Below are 21846 nucleotides of genomic sequence, written 5' to 3'. Positions count from 1 at the left end.
GAAAAGACAAAATCCCTCCCCTACCCCCTCTCCCCAAGGCCACAGCAGAAGCCCATAGTCATCATAATTAGTTACTTACATAAATTTAGTCAGCGTGTGGAGTGGGTCTGCTGGCTGCTGACTGTGTCCCTCCGCACTGCAGTGACAGCCTGCCTGCGCATAAGCGCGCGGGTACCTCCCTCCTCTCTGTCCCCTGCTTGGCTAATCTGGACAGAGGAAGGGGGAGGCACTACCCGGCAGTCACCACTCGGTGACACAGTGACAGAGCTCCGCCTCCACCGCCGAGTCCACTCTGCTCTGAGTGGTCTCCCCGGCTGAGGCTCCCTCTATGCCCGCCTCCGCTCCTTCAGCCGCCCAGACCAGTCGCCGCCCTGTGCGCCGCTCGGTGCTCACAGACAGTCACAGCCGCCTGTCAGTCTACACATTGTCATTGAGTGACAGGCGGCTGTGACTGTGTGAGCGCCGAACGGGGCACGTAATAACACACTGTTTGCAGGCAGGCTTGTAGCCGCTGCCCGGCGCCCTGCTCTACAGCTACAGCCAGAGGCAGCATACAGGCGCCTACTACAGGACAGCAGACTGTCCTGGCAGCATTTAAAAACGAGCCGTGCGGCGCCCCGGGCAGATGCACGGCTCGTCCCCCTGTAAAAACGGCCCTGGTAAATGTATAGGATTGGTGCTAGATATTTATATCTTACTGTATATTGGCATTACATATCTCCTGTTTGGGATTGAAGCCCAGTTGGATATATGGATGTTTGTGAAGTATATCTGGTTCTTAGTGTAGTTTCACGGCGCCAGCATGGCGCCATGCTACTTCCGAGTTGGGTACGGTCGCCAAACTATCTAAAATAAAGTAACTTAACTCCATGCCAACGTGGATAGTTCATACCCCCACTATCCACGTTGGCATGGAGTTGATTTTAGATAGCGTGGCGATAGCCACCGAGCCCGCAGTGTGGGCAAGCGAAGCGAGCCCCGCAAGGGGGCTTAGACACACGGCGCCATGCTGGCGCCATGTAACTACACAAGTACCGTATATCTTGTGGGGTTTTTTGTGCTGTTATACCTTACATCCTCCTGAATGTAATTATAGTTCCAACAGCCTTTATTTATCAAATTGATGATGGTGACTATAGTATATTTCTTAGAGCTCTTAGAGAAGTGTAGGAAAAAGTCTCTTAGGTGTAGCTAAGTTGTATTCAGCTCAAAAAGATTGTATGTGCACACCTGTACTGTACAGTATGTTAGCATTGGCAATTAATGCTGGAGAAAGTCAAATATACTGTATTTTACAAAAATCCAGAACACTTTCTTGCATCTGAAAGTGCCAAATTGTGCATTTTAAGTGGTGATAATGGAATCGAGCTTCTCTTCAGAACAGTGGGTACCATTCTTTTGTGCTAGAACTGCTCCAAGTATTGTGATTACTATTCAGGCCTTCATTGACATGAGACACCATCATATTCTGTCAGTGAGAAGTCTTCACCTTACTTCTTTAAGCCCATGCACTCACCATCATGAATCATCCATGGATGTTTTACAGTCAGTGACATCCCATTAATAGCAAAACCACTCACCATTGCCAATACACCATTGATGTTTGCTAGGCATGGTTGATAACCACTACTAGCAATCACTCACTCTTCAGGTGTCTTCAGTAAAAGGTATATGGAATTTACTTCTTCTGTTCAGTGTCACTGATTTGACTGCTTGGAGGCCACCTTCAAGTCTTCTCAGAAAATAGATGCTCAAGGCTGCCACCTGGCCTCCTATACTGGAGGGAATTAGCTGTACTGAAGCACTGCAAATCCTTCACCAGTGCCATTATTACTCTGCGACCTGCAGCAACTCTGCACACATCTGTAGTAATCTCACAGGGCCTTAGGGCTTAATTCAGACCTGTTTGCTGGGCTGCTAATTTGTAGTGTGCAGTGATCAGTTTTTTGCCACCCAGTCAGTGAGATCCCACCCTGTGCAAGCCTGCAAATTGATGTGAGTGGCTTGAATGATCATGGAATGATTTCTCCAGTGTGTGCAGTCTGTGCATAGTCCAGGACTTACTCAGCAGGTGCGATACAGGCTGATCAGGGACAGAACTGACATTTTCCCTGACACTCCCAGAAAATGGCCAGTTAAGACCCACAAATGGCGGCTTCATGTTATTTAAACTGCAGCTGGGATGCAAATTAAAAAAAAAGATGTTCACTTTTGTTGCAGGATGCGCACATGCAGACTATGGATAATCAGCTATGAATTAGGCCATTAGTCCATTATGAGATACAAAAAGTCTATGAGTCTGAAACTTTATTGCTCAACAAAAAAATAAACCATCTAGAAAAAGGTCATCTACCGACACAAAATGTAAAATGATATAGCAAATCTGACACTGGGGTATTAGTAGTAGGGGTTGAAAGACTGATGGCATCTGGGTCAGGGTAGGTAGTACGTACATATGATAGGGACATAGATGTCAGCAGTCTACTGATGGTGGTGCCACGCTGCCATCACATAATTGTTGGTAGTATGGCGACTTGTGTCTGCTGCTCCAGATCAATAATCCAACAGGTGTCTGGCAGCATGATGATATCTGAGATAGGGTGGACCTGGGCATATGCCCCGGGATCCCTTGTTAATCTGCATTTGCCTTAAGTGACACATGGCCAGTCCAGCTCTTTACTCAAGAATACCAGCATACTCCAAATTTTAAGGCTAGTACCTTAAAAGAAAATGCTAATACAATAATGTGGGAAAGAGATCTGGAGTGTACCGATAGGGATACTAGCACTATATTTTTTATTCGATTTTCAAACAAACATTCATAGTAGGGAATGCAGTAGAGAAAGAAGGTCGGGGAGAAAACTGGGGTACAGTACACTGGCACTGGCCAACAATTTTCAAAAGTTGTCTGCTTCTGAGATGAAAACAAAGGGATGTGGCCCATGCTCACGTGGTGAGGTTGGGCCTAGGGCGCCTGACAGGGGGGGAGATTCTCTATGCAAGAAATGCTGAAAAAACCCCGTTATCGGGGTTTTTACCGCATTTTGGGATGCTGTAAGCATCCCCCACCGGGTTAACGCGGCGGGGGGCATCGCCAGAAAAATCTGGTGATGCCCCATAGAAGCCAATGGGCTTCTACCGCATCCCACCGCCGCCCCGCAACGACCCCCGCCTCCCTGCACGGACCCCCGCCGCCCCGCATCGCCCCCTCCTCCCTCACCTGTGTCCGGGCAGCACAGCGCAGTGCTGCCCGGACCTTTGACCTCCTCCCTGCACTGATCCTCTTCCGGGTGCAGGGAGGAGGAGAGCCCGGCACAGCAGCAGCAGCGCCGGGTGTGTGAGGGAGGGGAGAGCTGCTGGGACCCGGCGACTCTCACCGCAAAGGACAGCTCTTAACACAAGAGCTGTCCTTTGCTATAATTATCGCATATGTTAGAACATATGCGATAATTATAAATGCGATGGGCGGCGAAGGGGGGCGGAGATTCTTAGAGAATCTCCCCCAGGAGCTGTTCCTGCCAAGCTGCTGCTCTGATACAGGATTGTCAGTCCCGTGAAAACCAAAAAGAACAATGCAAAACAAGTGAGCAGCGCGGTGCAAATATAATCAATTGGTTGATCTATTACAAAGTTTTAATAGCAGATATAGGTTAAAAGGTATACTTAGAAGTAGAGAGATGATAGTCCACAAGGAGTGGGCAGCCGTTCGCAGAAAGGATTCCTTTTGGAGGCACACTTTTAGAATATCAGATGTAATGTGTAATGATTATGTTAAAACTTAACTTTTGATTCCAAATAGTCTAAAATAGTGATAACTCTATAGAATAATATGAAACATAATTAGCCTTTAAATAGCCATGAAGAGTTTTAGACAACAATAATTTTTTAAAAAATTTTTTTTAGTGAACACTGACATTTACCATGTAACAGTATCTAATACAGTGGCAGTTAGTGGTGTTATTAAGACAAACATATAGCATTAATATGCCATTTTAGTTTTTAGGTCCTTAGATAGGCAGGTATGACACAGGTATCCTTAAGTGCAGGGCTGGGCAACACCGGCCCTCCAGATGTTGATGAACTACACATACCAGCATGCATTGCATCAGTTTCATCATGGCCACATAGCAAAACTAATGCAAAGCATCCTGGGATGTGTAATTCACTAACATCTGGAGGGCCGGTGTTGCCCAGCCCTGCTTAAGGGGATGGGAAAAGAGAGAGTACAGTGAGTTGGAGTCAACTCTTTCTGCTGCCCGCCGTCTTCATAAAAAAATGAGCGGACGGGGGGTGAGAGAAGAGATTGATAAACTTATGGAAAAGTAGCAAATGTAAAGAGGACACTTCTGTAAGTGGTGTTAGGTCAGCCCTGGTACCTAAGCATTGCAAGGCTGAAATTTGCCACCAGAAAGTCTCTCTTACACGGAAGAAAAACAGGGGGGGGGGGGGGGGGGGGGGAGGAAGGGAAGAGGCTATAGTGATTTTTAAACCTAAATGGCAGATAGTGATGGATCAGAAAACATCTATAATTGCATTATTAATCACTGATATTGTTTAGGCAGCATACTGAAGAGATGTACACACACTGTGATTAAATTTACTGATCATTAATGCACACCCATTATAATGGTGAATAGCTGCAATTATTAGAGTCACAGGATTGGCTGGCAAGATATAGAAAACATGCACATACAATTTATATGTCTATAATTGTTTGCAGTACTTTGAAGTCTGCTGAGTGGCCACAGTAGTGACTAGTATGGCTTAATCAGAAAATTAGCCAAAATTAATGTAAACGACAAATAGCCAACAGAAATAATATATAATCTGAGCAACCTGAAAGGAATAGGGTAGATGTGTACAGCACAGAAACATATTACTTTCTATTATCATCCCCTAATGGTCCAATTAATTGGTGACATCTGTTAATCCAAGAAATGGCCACCATTTACAAATAAATGTGTTCCTGGTAATTGGTACCAAATATACTTTAGCACATGGTCAAACACCACTGGGCAATATAGTCAGACAAGCATAAACCAAAGAAAATTGTGTTATGGGTTATAAATAGATAACATGTAACAACCACATATCTGCCAATATAACACTTCTGCGCATAAAGGATGTAAATAGATCTATGGGTATAGATGTAAATAAACAAAAATATAGCCAAGAGAAGGAGGGTAAAGAAAAGAGCAGTGCTAATTGCCGGGGTAAGTCACTGAGGTCTCGTCTTCAGTGAGCGGACGGGAGATATGAGTGACTGAGTCGGCGTACTGCTGGAGAAAAAGGTAGGAGAAAGGTGCGGGGACAGATGCTGTATGCGACGTTAGGTCTGACCTGATACCCGGGTAGCGCAGGACAGAGATGCGCCGCCAGCGTGTCACACACACCCAGAGAAGGAAGTAGACACGGGGAGGATACTTGCGGCGGCTGCGGGAGGCTGGAGCTGTGTTCAAGGCTGGCAGTTCCCCATGAAATCAGGGAGCTGCTGAAGCCTGTGCAGCGTCAGAACGCGTTTCACCAATTAGGCTTGATCACCTGAAGCCTAACGTGTTGTGCGCAATGTTTTGCTACACCTGGTAGCTTTATATGATAAAGTTACCAGGTGTAGCAAAACGCGTAAGGAAGACCTATTGCCACATCCTCCCAACCTTCCTATTCTGGAATACAAGCTTGGAAAACTCCAATTGGACTCTATAATTCCATCTTCCCATTCTGGATACAAATTCTATTGCTACACCAGGAGGTCGAGGACAACACCACATTCCAACTAAACACCTTGGAAGGAGTTGGTTATTTGTGCCACCTTGGGCCACTCCTGTCCCACAGCGATGTCACGGTGATTCTCCCCCTGGACCAGATTCTGGAAATAAGCTTTTCCCATTGGACACTTTTAAATCAACCAATTGGTTATTTTTGCACAGCGCTGCTCACTTGTTTTGCATCATTCTGCTTCTGAGATGAAATGCGTTAATTCTTATGTGTTTTGCTGTGCAGAATTTAAATATAACAGTTAAAATGGCTAATTGGCTACTGTTTCCAAGATACATTATATTTTTATGAGTTACATATATATTGTACAGAAGTAGCCATGCTCATATATCCATGAACGCCACAGCTCGCTCCTGTTTGTCATGCCTAATACGCACCCGAGGCCCGGAATCACCACGCTGCGATATCACCGGGAGCAAAGTAGATGCACCCGCATGGTAACGGAATTGCTCCAATGGCCACGGTAGTCACGTGTCAATTGGTACAGGACAGATGAGCGTAGCTACATTTGTATATTGAAGATTTGAGTCCTTAATCAGCAGCTACTGTATGCTTTTTAGCTTCTCGCCTGTAGACATTAAAAGGGAACATTGCTTCCCCTGTACCTTGTACTGTTTCTCCATGGATGAACTACAGTACCTTGGTGAAACTATATTTGTCACTTACTGCTCCATAGTTCAATGGAAAGAAGTCTAGATGCAAATCCAAAAAGAGTATCTTTAAATGAATGTTACATCCCATGCATGTATATGCCTTGATGAGGGTTTTTACCAACTGCTTGTAGTTCTCTGCCCTTTTGCCAGTAACTTAAATTCTTACCTTGCAGCCTTCTCCTGGTTGCCCTGTGCGTCCAACTCACTAACTCATCACAAGAGCAAAACCTACAAATCGCCACAGAGCTGCCACTGATGTTGGTCATAGCTTATGCACCTCAACAAAACTGCTTTATGTTGTCAGAAGATTCTTTCATATGGGCACATAACCCAATGGAATTGATGGGTAATTATTTATATTATGTAACAAAACAGCGACAGTGACACAGTACTGTATCATTAAAAGTAGAACTAATTAACAATTTTAACCATCATTATCAGTGACCCATAATTAGTAAAAATATTACATTTGTTTCAGAAGCATTTCGACTGTAGACCAGTGTGATCAGTATACATTAACTATACTGAAGGCAGATTGTTAACAATTACATTTATATTATATTTAATGTTCCAGCAGTATTATAATAGAGCATAGAACACAATAAATGTAAGCAGAGGCGTAACTCTGGGAGGCAATGAAGTCATCTGCCGCCGGGCTCCTGCTCCCAAGGGGACACCTCTCCTCCCCGGCGAGTTTGAATCAGTTAATTGAAAGCCATCAATATCGCTTCTGTGGCTGACTCCCCATCCTAACATTATTTTTGCAAGTGTCACACCCTGTGTTAGAACCTATGACCTGTCTTACTAAAGACAGACACCTTACTGATTGAGCTATTTGGGGGCACTAATATTAATCTTGCCGACGGGAAACTGGGATGAACTTACGCCACTGAATGTAAGTAATATGTTTATGCATAAGTATGAACAACTGCACCAGAAATCTTCTTCTAGCTGTATCCTGATAGCTGGGTACTTACAATGGGTAGGACAGCATTGCACACATACACCAGTGTGATCTTATATCTTCCTCGTCCTACTTGCCTTACTGTACAGTATGTCAGTCTATGTACAACAGATGCAAGTATTTGTTCAGAATATTGCCCACAGGCTTTCCACTATTATTCTGCATAATAGACCTATTGTGCATCCACGCTTACATCTACTTTTACATAAGGATGGAAACCCCTTTGGGTTTTTCTTTTCATGTCGATCTAATCTACATTCAAAATAGCAAGGTTGCTACAATTGGGTACTTATTCATGTAACTAAATTAACAAACAATGTTAGTTATTATTTTCCATTGTTTCCTGCAATTGTGTTAAGTGCGGGTGTAAGCTTGCCAAATGTGTCTCCTTTATTCATAGTTGCTAGGAGACTGGCAGCTATGATGCAGCGACATCCTAATATTGGCTTCAAGAAATATGACGCTGTGATAACACAACGCTTGCTTTAGGGTCATTTGACATATGTGAGGACACAGAATGATCTGAGGAGGGAATGGTCTCTGCTATTTGTTTACAATGTTAGCTTCTCTTGGGTTATTCAATGCTTGTCTAACATGCAACTTAGGAAATTGCTTTCAGCAAAGGGTCATCTCTGGCAGCCGACGTGTTGCTGTTTGTGTTAGTCTATTTATCATGCTATCCTGTGCTGTTTATAGCAAATGCTTTGGTATAAACAATTTGTTATGTAAGATATTTATCATATTTATGTGTTTTTTTACTTTCACGTTCTACTGTTGTAAGTTCTATATTTAAATACAAATATACAAACATGACAGTTCGATGTTTAGAGCGTCAATAGTCATGATGTTAATAATGGAATGCCAACAACCAGAAACGTAACTCTGGGAGGCAATGGAGTCATCTACCACCGGGCTCCTGTTCCCAAGGGGGCACCTCTCCTTCTCTGCAAGTTTAAATTAGTTAATTCAAAACCATCAATATGGCTTCTGTGGCTGACTTGCCCTCCTAGCAGGACCATAGATGTCACAGTCTCTTTATTTTTAACATTATATACATAACATACATACACACATGCATACATAGATTTTTATAAGGTGCTGTGTGCGTGGGGGGCGCCAATATTTATCTTGCCACCGGGACAATATGTCTGATGGGCCACTCTATACAGGTGGAGGAACAGTTGGGAAATTGTAGGAAGACAAGATTCTTTGCAGCACTTCATCCACAACTAGCCTCATTATGTCATCTAGAAAGATGAGCGTTCAATGCTTATACTGTATGGGGAAACAACATACCTCCAACTGTCCCGCATATCATGGGAATGTCCTGTTTTTTTGGGACGTTCCCGCATCCCTCCCATGGCCGGTAGTGTCCTGCGGTAGGGGGGCAGTTGGGAGCCCCCCCCGTCACCCTGAATAGATTCTGTGCGCATGCACACAGCGTCTATTCCTGCAGCCGGTGGGGCTGAGGGCATAGCCAGCAGCTCACAGAGCTGCTGGGCATGCCCCCACAGTGACTGAAAAGGGGCGTAGTCTCACGGGGGGGGGGAGCAGCAGGTATAGGCCACACCCCTTCTGTTAGGCCTGCTGGGCATGCCCCCACAGGGACTGAAAAGGGGCGTAGTCTCACGGGGGAGCAGCAGGTATAGGCCACACCCCTTCTGTTAGGCCACACCCCCATTGTTCTCAGCGCGCCTTCGGCGCATATGCTAATGTACCGGGTCCTGCAGGATAAAAGTTGGGAGGTATGAAACAATCTTGACATGGAGTTGGGGTGGCACCACTTAAGAAATTACAAATTTCTCAATGAAGTACTTTGTGTAACAGGGCTTTTCACTGCCACAGGAAGAGATTCCTTAGTCTCTATCTTGGGGCATGTGCATAGGGGCACCACTTGCTATGGGCTGGACGGCAGGCTGCTCAACAAATCTTTCCATCAGGAGTCACAACAGCATATAAAGTCCAGAAGCCATCCACACAGCAAGCCACGCAGTAATTCCTACAGCAAGGAACTGCTGCTGGCTTGCTTGTGTGGATGGCTTCTGGACTTTATATGCTGTTGTGACTCCTGATGACGGTCCCAAGAGGACAGAAACGTTGAGTACCTTATATTTACATTATTTGCATCCTATACATTAAAATCCACAGCTTGTTTCCATTTTAATAATTCTGGAGAGTGCTTCCTTTTTTCTTCTCTATATTTGCACTGTGATGTTCTGAAGGACACCCCAGTTGCTGTATATCTTTTTGGATGAGAGTGCAATCTTTTCTCTACACACACCACACAAACACACACACACACACACACACACACACACACACACACACACACATATATATATATATATATAAAGAACACAAAAATCTCTAAAGTTGCGCTATTATTTTATATTTTTACTGGTCGCTGTTAACACTCAATCCCCTACTAGTAGGGATTGTAACACCTTCTACACCAAACAATAGTGTCTTCAGCACCCTATTTTTGTAATGTCCATATAATAAAATATACAATAAACAATAAAACAATTTGAATAGAATACACTTCCGAAGTAGTTCTTTTGAAGAAATTTTTCTTTTTATTTTGAAAACATATATTTTCAAAATAAAAAGAAAAATTTCTTCAAAAGAACTACTTCGGAAGTGTATTCTATTCAAATTGTTTTATTGTTTATTGTATATTTTATTATATGGACATTACAAAAATAGGGCGCTGAAGACACTATTGTTTGATATATATATATATATATCCAGGGGTAGGGATCACACTCTCCTTCATCGGATAACAACTGCCGGGGTGCCAGCTCAGAAGTTCCAGACAAAGTCCAGTCCACCAATAACAGCAAAAGAAGATGAGGACACTCACCGGTCTTCTTAGATGTGAAGATGATTGTATTCCATCTCACCACAACAAATAAAGTGCAATGTGCATGACAGTGGGCCAAGGGCCAACGTTTCGGTCTGCCACCAGACCTTTTTCAAGGCCGACACTATCTCCTCCTAAAGTGCATGCATGAGATGGAATAAAATCATCTTCACTTCTAAGAAGACCGGTGAGTGTCCTCATCTTCTTTTGCTCTATATATATATATATATATATATATATATATATATATATATATATATATATACACACACACACACACACACACACATATATATATATGGGCCGGCACTCTGGAGACTTACAACAGAAATAACACGCAACACCCCAGTCGGTGTGGTCAACGTTTCTGAGGCTTTTATTAGCCTCTTTCGTCAGGACATACTGTACAAAGGCAGAATGGGCAAGAACAAGAATAAATAGCTTACCCAAACACGCAGTAACCTCCCCGGTGCGTCCATGCCCGGCCCGGCGTTCATCTGCTGACGTCATCACAGTGCTGCACGCTCCTGTGCGTACAGCTGACTTGCCCAGGGGGCGTGGAGTCGTTACAAACGGTTGCTATAGCAACCTATATACAAAAACACCATAAGAAAAGAAAAAGAAACAATACAGCAGTTAGAGTACAGGATCAATACATTGTATGCATTATGGCTGCATGTGCACTATACAATCTAAACGAACGTGACAATGCAGGTATACTGAATTAGCTCCGATCAAGACTATAACATGTACAAATTTAAAGAAAGCATCTCAGACTGAGGATTTCATTCATGCCACCCGGAAAGACAGTCTGAAGTCTGTCAATCCATTGTGCCTCCCTCTGTAGGAGAATTTTACTGCGGTCTCCACCTCGGCTGGGGGGGGGGATCCAATCTATTATTTTGCATCTTAAAGAAGAAATAGAATGGTTGTATTCTCTACAGTGGCGGGCAACAGGCTGATCATTGTGGGTTCCCTCCAAAGCCTTTCTAATATTAGACCGGTGTAATGCAAACCGTTCTTTGAAGGGTCGGATGGTTTTACCCACGTACAGTTTGCCACATGGGCACTTTATATAGTACACAACAAACAAACTTGTGCAAGTTAAGGGATATCTGATACAGTATTTTTTACCAGAGTGGGGGTGACAGAACGTATCCCCCACTTCTATTGCACTACAATATGCAATATATATATATATATCTAGTGTCCGTGTGACTCCGAAACACTGCCATCAGTTGTCAGGAAGTGAAACTACATCTAATAGCTTTGAAAGCATTTGCTTCGACCGGCCTTACACTGCCATCTTTTGGCAGTCAGTGAAACTACATCTGCTAGCTTTCGAAGCATTTGCTTTGAGCAGGCTTACTAGTTTACAAATATATATATATATATATATATATATATAATGCTATGGGTACAGTTTTACTTCTTTCAAGCAACCACTGTAGCTGTCGCTGTTTTTTAATATAATTAAACAAAATGTGTTTATACCATTTTACCTTTACATGTGGGCAAATAGTTAAATTGATTTGTACCTGTATATTGGTGTATGGATACAATTTTCAACACCCTTTTAATCCATTTGATGTCCAATAGTTTTGCTCTCGCTTGTGCTATAATGCCATCTGGCAGTGAACAAGTTAACCTAATTCACTTCACTGCAGATCCAGCTGAAAGCCTAGAAAGGATTTTCCTAATCGGGTTTTAGTAAAAACTCATGCTATATCCATATTAACATTTCTGTGAAAACAAAATGAATTTGTTGTGATCAAGGAGAGTGATCATAATATTGTACCTGAAAGCCAGTCTGGCATGGCGCATTATTATAGTAGTGAACATGAAGCTTAAAGATCATTTTCATTCGATCAAGACAATGAACAGCAAAGGTGACAATTTGGATCTGTCGAAACAGCTCTATAAAATGTTTTGCATGGTTGCTTAGCAACTAGTTTCTAAATGAAAAGTAGATATTAGGAGAGTGTTAAAAAGCAATATTGTGCTTTCTATGGACCCTTGAACCCAACATTGCTAGAAGGAAAAAGAGGAAATCTTGGTTATTGCTTTTTGCAATCTTCATTACTTAATATATATTTTAATTAAAGATCAATTAACCCCGTGTCTGGTGATCTGAGACAACCACATCAGTCTCTCACCTTAACAACAAAAGGTCTGGTTCACATCAAGCGACCACCTCCAGCGGCATCTAATATAACCGCAAACATCGAGAGGACCCCCAGTATTATCCACATCCAAAGGATCCACTACTCACTGTTGGTAACGTGCACTTACCTGTTATTTCTCCAAAAAGTGTCGACACAGTACATTCTTTTGTGTCCATTGAGGCGGGACTTTTTTTCTCTATTATTTGCATTTTTACATTCATTCCAGTTTACTTTTATTCCCCCCCTTCTCATTCATTATACCATTATGACATTGTTTTTATTTATGTATTGTATTTACATGTGATTTTAAAGAAACAGTAAAATTGTTATACCTTTTCAATTTTTGGTATTATTTCATTGATTTGAGCGCTGCTTGACTCACCTACAGTAGTGTGAGTCTTCCCGTTTTTCTTTGTATTCTCGAGTGGGGAGTGACTACCCCCACAACTAAGCAGCTGCTCTAACCGGAGACCCAGCCCACTGCAAGTCGCCTGACTATTCCTAGTGAATACAATTTTTCTAGACACAACAATGTACAGTAGTTCAGTGACTATTTACACATACAGAAAATATTTAGAAAGCCCCTAAGGCACATGCTTTACACAGAGAGGATGCACAAAGGGTTCCACACGCCATATTAGGACGCACAAACGTCACATAGCAACTAATTAGATTATACTCATCTTTACCCAGCTCCTTCTAGAGCTGCCATGTGCATACCTTACAACTTTATTAATAGTAGAATAGGGACACTCGCGCGGCTTCTGAAAAGGGGGCGTGGTCTATGCAAATGCTGGTGTTGCTTATGCAAATGAAGTCGTGCCCCCTTTCGGACGCGAATAGACACTGTGGCATGCCCTGCCATAGTTTTAGCATTCCCTAATAGCAAAACTGTGGCAAGGCATGCTGGGATGTGTAGTTTCATAACAGCTGGAGGGCCGGAGTTTGGACATGTCTATTCTAGAGGATAAAGGCTAGAACCTGAATGGTTCCTATGGACAATAACATGGAGAATAGGCTACCCTTTCCACTCTACATATGGTATACAGATGACAGACAATGTCTAGATCGAGAGACCAAAAGGTTGTCATGCAAAATGTCGACATTGGCAAAAAGCTGACACAAGCAAAAGGTCTAAATGGAAAAGGTCAACTCATGATTTTGGGAATTCTTTGAACTTTTTCATACTTTGTCATCCACGTGGACTGGTAATGGTAAACGCAGCCACTCACCTGGCATGGCGAGTGAACACTATACACTATACAATAATTAGGGGTCCACCCTCTGAGGTGATGACATTAACATAAAAAAGGGAAAACTCATGTTGACCTTTTCAATGTTAACCTTTTGTTTGTGTCGACCTTTTACTATTGACTTAATGACTGTCAACCTAGCCATAGTTTGCAAGCTGTACCACACCCAATGCACATACTCTTACTTCCAAAGCATCAAGTTGTAAAATCTGCCCCTTCCGATTGTGTTTATGCCTGAAATTAACCGATTAAAGCTATTAAAAAAGAGTTTTAGAACCTGACTCTTCTGAAATAACCTCCAAGGAATTCATTTTTGGTTTGTTGTTTTTATTAAACCTCTACGATTGATTTAATGTTTGAGAAGTGTCATGTAATTACCACAGTACTATTGTATTTCAGCTGCTGTGAAACTACACATCCCAGCATGCCCTCCTACAGAGGAAGCATGATACAACAGCACAATTGTGGATGAGTGTACTGGGATGTGTAGTTCCACAGTAGTTGTAGTGCCACTTGATGACAACCAGTCATATGACATATGATGAAGTCTGTAAAAAGGCTTTGAACCATATCTCTTTTTTTCATATATAGGGGGGCTGCTATTTCTGACAGCATTGAAGAGGCATCTCGGCTGAATGGACCAAAGTTTTAAAGCAGTTAGGCCCGTTTTGGCCAGAACGTCCATGGATTGGCAAGATCAAGGCCGTATCACGCCGATCTACGGCCATTTCACGTTCGGAAGGTGGGACATTGTATTACGCCTGCCGAATATCAGTCAAGTGGGCCGAGAATGGGTCAGGGTCATGACTGTCGGGACATTCCGACAGTCGTGACCCGGGATTGAATACCCCCCATAGTCACAGCACAGTCACAGCTATTTTGTGACTTGGTAAGAAGAACAAACTCACGAATTTGAGCTACCAAGCTGCACAGCTTATAATAAAGAGCCCCATTAAATATACAGACATGGAGAAATATGTTGGCACGCTTACTGCTCATTGTATCAATGCTTCATTCCTCCTGAAAAGTGATTAACTTAATAGTTATTGTAAAATTTACAGTATATCTGCATGCCTTTTGAGAGGTCATAGAATAAACCAAATAAACTGTGAAAAATACATTATTGCTTATTCTACAAAGGTATTCTAACATGCTTGGACATGTTTGTTGGCACACCTTAGAAAATATAATAAGTAATTGTATTATACATATTTCAAGCTAATTGCTTTCATGAATTAGCATTACATATGTCTACACTATTCTAATTAATCATTCAGCCTATTTAAATTGGCATAAAAGAAGTATCTGTTGTTTGGTATCACTGTGTGCACCACACTGACCATGGACCAGAGCAGGGCCGGTCTGGGTCCAGAAATTGGCCCTGGCATTTTGAGTCCACATGCCCACCTATAGTAGGCGGGAACCTTGTGCGGCAAAGCCGCGCAGCAAAAAGGGGGCATTGTCTCATGGAAAGGAGGCATGTCATCAGAAAAAAGAAGGCACTGCACATTATGGAACACCCTGTAATGCCCATTACAGAATATGACACAATCTGGACCCCACAGGCTGCTCTCCATGTATAACAGGACCCCACAGGCTGCACCCCCCTGTATAATTAACGGATCCCCACAGGCTGCTCCGCATGTATGTTCACAGGCTCCAGGCTCCCCCTGTACAGTTTCTCTTACCTGTTCTGGATGCCGGACAGCGATACAGGCTGCAGGCACTAGCGGAATGCACAGGCTTGGAAGTAAGGCGGAACGCACACCTACATCCAGCCCACAATGCCACTCTCTCTGTAGTGGCCTCCTGCACTAGAAATGATGTCCACGACACCCCTGCAGGGAGAATAAATTAGCGTGCCGAGTGTAGCGAGCCCACAAGGGGGGGTGATCCACGTCCCCCCCTTGTCGGGATTTCGGCGGTCGGGATTTTGAATGCCGGGATCCCGACCGCCGGGATTTCATACTGAATCTGGCAACAAGAGGACAATCCACTGCAGATTAAATAAGAAAATAAATAAATTATTAAATAAATAAAATAGGAAAAGGAGCTAGGGAATTTTTTTTTTTGACTTTAAAAAAAGAAAACAAAAAGAAAAAAAGTCAGACTGGAATTTTCTAAATTGCATATTGACAAGCCACAATTATCCTGGGAGAAAATCCTTTCTGCAGATAAGTCAAAATTACAGTTTTTTTGGTAAGTCACATCAGCTCTATGTTCACAGACAAATAAAAAAAAAAACAATGACGAGAAGAAAAGAACACCACACGTACTGTGAAACATGAAGATGCTGGATTATATTTTGGGTCTGTTTTGCTGTGTCTGGTATGGGATGCTAGAGGTTGTGCAGGGCACAATGAAATTTGAAGACTATAAAGCATTCAGGGGAAATACCTACTGCGAAGTGTCAGAATGCTCTGTCTCTGTCATTGATAATGTGATAATGAGCCACAACACAGGCTTAAATGCACCTACGATTGGATAAGAGTAAAAGTGGCCTGCTATGAGCCCTAATCTGACTCCTATAAAACACCCATCAAAACTGAGACATCTGGAGCCAAAGGATATTTTAAATTTTTACCATTGGGTGCTAGAGGGGTTCTTATACATTTACTTTGGTCCTACAATATATCCAATTATGTCCCTGGACCTACTCATTTGTAATGTGGTATTAAATGAGCCAGAACCCTGGCTGTCTCTCTTGTCCATCCATCCCCGCACACACTTCTCCCTGGCACCATGCATGTAAACCCTGGTGCCATGCATTTTGCCCCTGGCACAAAGCATATTACCCCTGGCACTGTGCATGTTACCCCCTGATACTGTGCATGAAACCCCTGGCACTGAGCATGTAACCCCTGGAAATGAGCAAGAAAACCCTACCAAAGAGCATGTAGGTAAGAAGCACTTATGTGGCATAATATGAAATGAGCACTACTGTGTGTGGCATATTGTGCAATGGGCATTACTGTGTGTGGCATAATGGGTATAACAGTGTACATAATCCCCTGTCCCACAAAGCCATGCCTTAAATTTTTGCGTTGCGCCTTCGGCGCGCCTGTCTCTTTTTTTGGGTGTTGTGTTGTTTTGCACTGTGGGGCATAATTTGCATTAAGGGTGGCATTATGTGGCCCACATCATTCTTTTCATGGGTACAGTATGTGAGATAGGCCATAAATTTAGAGCTTGCAGGGGGGAGCTGAACACCCTGTTGTGGCATGGCCCACGGTGCAAAGCTGTTAGGGGTCAAGGGTGCAGGTGCAGGGGGAAGAGGAGGATAGGATGAGAGAGAGGACTACTTTGTCCATTCTCTTTACCTGCTGCCTCATGTCCTGACCATCCCTGCCATGCTCACTTCTAGCCTCAGGTCTCCTTACCTGCACCTCATGTCACCTGTCTGTCTCCCCCTCCTTCTACATTGTAAGCTCCTTAGAGCAGGGCCCTCCTCCCTCCTGTTCTCACAGCACTCTTCTTGTATTTCAACTACAGTTCTTTTACTCATCTACAATCTATACCTGCATCTATTCTCATTCACTTCCTTATATCTCAGCAGTATTGTGTACTAAGAATTGTGCTTTAACTGTGTTATGTCTAGTTCTGTGTACCCTGTACTGTTCTAATGTGTTCTATATGTATGGTGCTGGCTGTGCAATCACCATGTGGCGCCGGTGACTGGCTGCCTGGGTGCTGCGCAGCTCAGTAATTATATGTCCCTTATGAACGTGTCCCTCATTAGAGTACATCTAGTGTGTATATATGTATATATATATCGGAGGATCCCTCCCTTGTTGGAGGGGGGGAAGTGAACACTCTCCTTATATCAATTGAAAAAGAGTCACTGGAGTAGTAGGATCAAATAGGTAATTTATTCCAATGTGTAAAATTCCATCAATGCCCCAACGTTTCGGTCCACAAACGGACCTTCCTCAAGGAGCTTTTAGATGGATCATCAGCGCATACAATATCCTATACCTCAGCCCTGGAGGATTTGGAAACAGCCAGATCCTCCAGGGCTGAGGTATAGGATATTGTATGCGCTGATGATCCATCTAAAAGCTCCTTGAGGAAGGTCCGTTTGTGGACCGAAACGTCGGGGCATTGATGGAATTTTACACATTGGAATAAATTGCCTATTTGATCCTACTACTCCAGTGACTTTTTTTCAATTGATATAAGGAGAGTGTTCCCTTCCCCCCCTCCAACAAGGGAGGGATCCTCCGATATGTTTGGGACACATGGTGATCCATGTTAACCCCTTGTGAACACCCCGGAATTTACTATATTTATTAGTGAGAGTGCGGTCTTCTCCGACTCATATATATATATATATATATATATATATATATATATATATATATATATCTCATTACTGTTACTGGCTACCTAGCTGGCTGTGCAATCACCATGTGGCACCGGTGACTGGCTGCCTGGGTGCTGCGCAGCTCAGTAATTATATGTTCCCCATGTCCGTGTCCCTTATTAGAATGCGTCTTGTGCATATCTGTACGTGTGATGTATATCTGTACTGCCATTGTTACTTGTTCCTTGTACTGATAACCCTTTGTATTGCAGTATGTGCATTGTTATCTTTAATGTCTGTAAAGCACCTGGAGTCCTGATGGAGAAAGTGCGCTATATAAAAAAAACTTACTTACTTACTTACCCTAGCACCCACACTGGCTGTGACATATGGGGGGAAGGGAGTTCCACCACCTCACCAGGACCACTTTAAGACCTGGGTATTGTGTTGCTTAATGTGTACTAGCAGCTCTACAATGTGACATAACAAACTAGGGCATTGCTATGTTCATACAACAAATGAGGGCATAACTATAGGGTATAACATTAATTAGAGCAATTCCATGGTTCAGGAAATGGGGGGATAAAATTAGGAATCTATTATTGGGCATGTTGTTGTGCAGAGAAGGGGCCCATTCAAAATGTTATAATGGGACCCACATACTGTAGTTCTGGCTATGTCCTGGGCTGGAGCAGTTTGCACAGGAAGAGATAGCTCGGCTGCCTGTTGACAGGTGTAGAAATCTAATTGAGCTACTAAAAGAGTAATTTTTGTCCATGCTATTTACATTTGTTGAATCAAAGTCTGATTTCTAATAAATATAGAATAAGCAATAATGGATGCAATTACATTTGTCACTTTCAGGTTATTTCATCCTGTGATCTGGACACTAGGCACTACACAGAGTGCAGCTCTTGTCACTGTTATCTGTTACTACAGCTAATTAAAGGGAACATGAAGACCTTTATTTAAAGATGTAATATTAAAATTGGCAGAAAGACAGTCCAAGGATGCGCCCAGTTTGCCTATAAAATGTGTCATAAAAATGATGTCCGCCTGTCCAGGACACAAAAGGATGACATTTCATTAAATTCAAGTTAAAGAAGCAATTGGAACTCTTCAACTGTTAGGACCTGTGCTGTTAAGACTCACAGCTTCTTACACTGACACAGGACAGATGTTGACACACTGATGGGTTTAATCCAGATTGAGCACTGACAGTCGGATTGGGGTATTTTGGGAGAGATGGAAAAACTGGTTCTCACAGGGGTTCAAACCAGTAATTATAGTAGGTGTAAGTTTTGTACTTGCTACAAGACCATAATGGACTTCGGGAGGGGGCAGCCAGGTTGGCACAGAGGCATGGGGGTGGCGCAACATGAAGGAAGCAGTGGGGTAGATGTTGCAATTATCTCATCATGGTGTTGGTATACAAATGACATTGTAAGGCAATAGATGTGGCAACGACTATCTACTTTACTTGGGATGTGGGTGACATCAAGTAGTTCCAAGAGACTTTAAAACCCCTTCAGAAGAATGGGAGTACCACTGGAAATTCGGAAACATCATGGCCATTCAGGGACAGTAGGCAAGAATGTACAGGACTCAGAGCCGGCCCTAGGCATAGGTAAACTAGGAAAATGCCTAGGGCAGTGGTTCCCAAACTGTGTGCCGTGGCTCCCTGGGGTGCCTCGGGACACTTGCAGGGGTGCCACGAGTTGGTCGTCCAGGACCAATTCAAATTATTTATGATCAATTATTTATAGACAAAACCAGTGCTGGTGGCTGCCAATCATAAAATATGTACAATCAGAAGCAAATCATGCCCTTTACCACATAACTGAACCTAAGAAGCACATATAAACCATCTACTTCATTGTAGATATATTTTTGTTGGGCCTAGGGTTTGTTGGGCCTAGGGTTCTGATACTGTAGGGTGCCGTGATTCGAAAAAGATTGGGAACCCCTGGCCTAGGGCGTTTGGAATGCCTAGGGGCACCAGCAGCTTCTGCTGATTAAAATGATATGCAGCATACCTACATTCTGTGTGTGAGTAAGGCTGTATCTGCATATGAAATAGTGTATTCATGGAAATCACTGTAACATTGCATTACGTATGCAGGTACAGCCACATTCGCACACAGAATATAGGCATGATGCATATCATTTTAATCATCGGAAGCTGTTTGCGTGTCCTGGTCACATATTGTAACAATGCAAATAAGATGAATTTTCATCAAAAAAGGCATCCAACTTTAGCAGAACTGGCCAGGAACTGCATGGCCTATTGAGACAAGATGTATGAGGAAACGTCTGTATCCAAGAAGAGGCAGAGGTTTCAGTGTTAACGGCTGTGCGAATGCTGTCTGCGGGTGGGTTGGTTGTGCAATAGTGTTCGGCATATGTGTAAGGGGCATTATGTGTCTCATGTATAAATGCATTAATAATGTGCAACATATATGTAACAGGCATAATGTGTGTCATGTGTATATGGGAATTATTAATGTGCAACATATGTGTAGTGGACATTATGTGTGTCATGTGTATAAGGGCATTAATAATGTGCAACATATGAGTAAGGGGCATTATGTGTGTCATTATGTGTATGAAGGGCATTAATAAAGGTTGGCATAATGTGTAAGGGGCATTATGTTTATAAGGACATTAATAATGTGTGTCATGTGTAAGGGGCATTACTGTGTGGTATTATCAGGGGTGCAGAGAGACAGGGGTAGGGGGTACAAATTACCCAGGCCAAAGTCTGATGGAAGGGCCCAGTGACAGCAGCAGCTCTTCTTCTCTGCCCAGCGCACACTGCTTTGTGCTGGGTTGCAGTGTGGCCATGGAGGTGCTTCAAATACAATATTTTCTCAGGATTTTTTTCTAAGGGTATAATGTGAATAATCTGAGGAGTAATGTATATAAGGTAAAGTGGTACTAACGTGAATAAGGGCCACATGATATGTTAATAAAGTTGCACTACTGTGTGGCATAATTTGAATTGGGGGAACTATTGTGTGGCCATGCCCCTTCCCGGCAAAAACACACCCCTGTTTGGGCTGCGCACCAAATGTGTGCACTGTTTCTATTTAAAATATTGCTGGTAGGAGCACCAAAATGATGACTGCTATGATGAGGGTTGATGGTGCTGGGAAAGGGTAGCAGGGTCAGAGGCGGAACTAGTGGCGGTGCTAGGGGGCACCAGCTAAAATCTTGCCTAGAGCGTCATTTAGGCTAGGGCTGGCTCTGACAGGACTGGTACAAAAACTCATGAACTAGGTACAAATACTGCTCATGGCAACCCATATTCATCTTGAGATGTGCACAGCTCTGTATATGTGTAAAAATACACAATATTTAGGTGTACAGAGTATTTTATGCCCAGTTAGTCACTGACTCAGCATCTTCGTAGCCATGACCAGACAGAAACAGTAAAACTGCTTTCCAAATTATATGCAATAAAAGGTACTTGTGTATTATCACGGCGCCCATCGCATTGCATACCATAAGGCTTAAGGAGCCCATACACGGTCCGTTGTGTATGGCTCCATTCTGTACTATGCGATGCGCGCTCCCGCGCATCACATAGTACGGTACAAAAAGTATGTGCTGCACATACTTTTTGTACTAGGTACACATCGGATCGCAATGTACCATATACAATGGTATACAATTTTAAATTGTATAAGATGCCATAAGATGGAAATCGTGGGCGCCGTGCTAGGAAACAAGTACCCAATAAAACATATGCAATAATATTTACAATGAGTTTTGAAAATGACTGGTAACGAGCCACTGCATTCATTCTAAAAGCAACCCTCACAGAAACACCCCCCCCCCCCCAAGCTACTGTATATTTTCCATAAAAGT

The sequence above is a fragment of the Crinia signifera genome, chromosome 4 (assembly GCF_055691185.1).
Source record: "Crinia signifera chromosome 4, ASM5569118v1, whole genome shotgun sequence".
Classification (NCBI taxonomy): domain Eukaryota; kingdom Metazoa; phylum Chordata; class Amphibia; order Anura; family Myobatrachidae; genus Crinia; species Crinia signifera.
Note: the sequence above shows the minus strand (reverse complement) of the source record.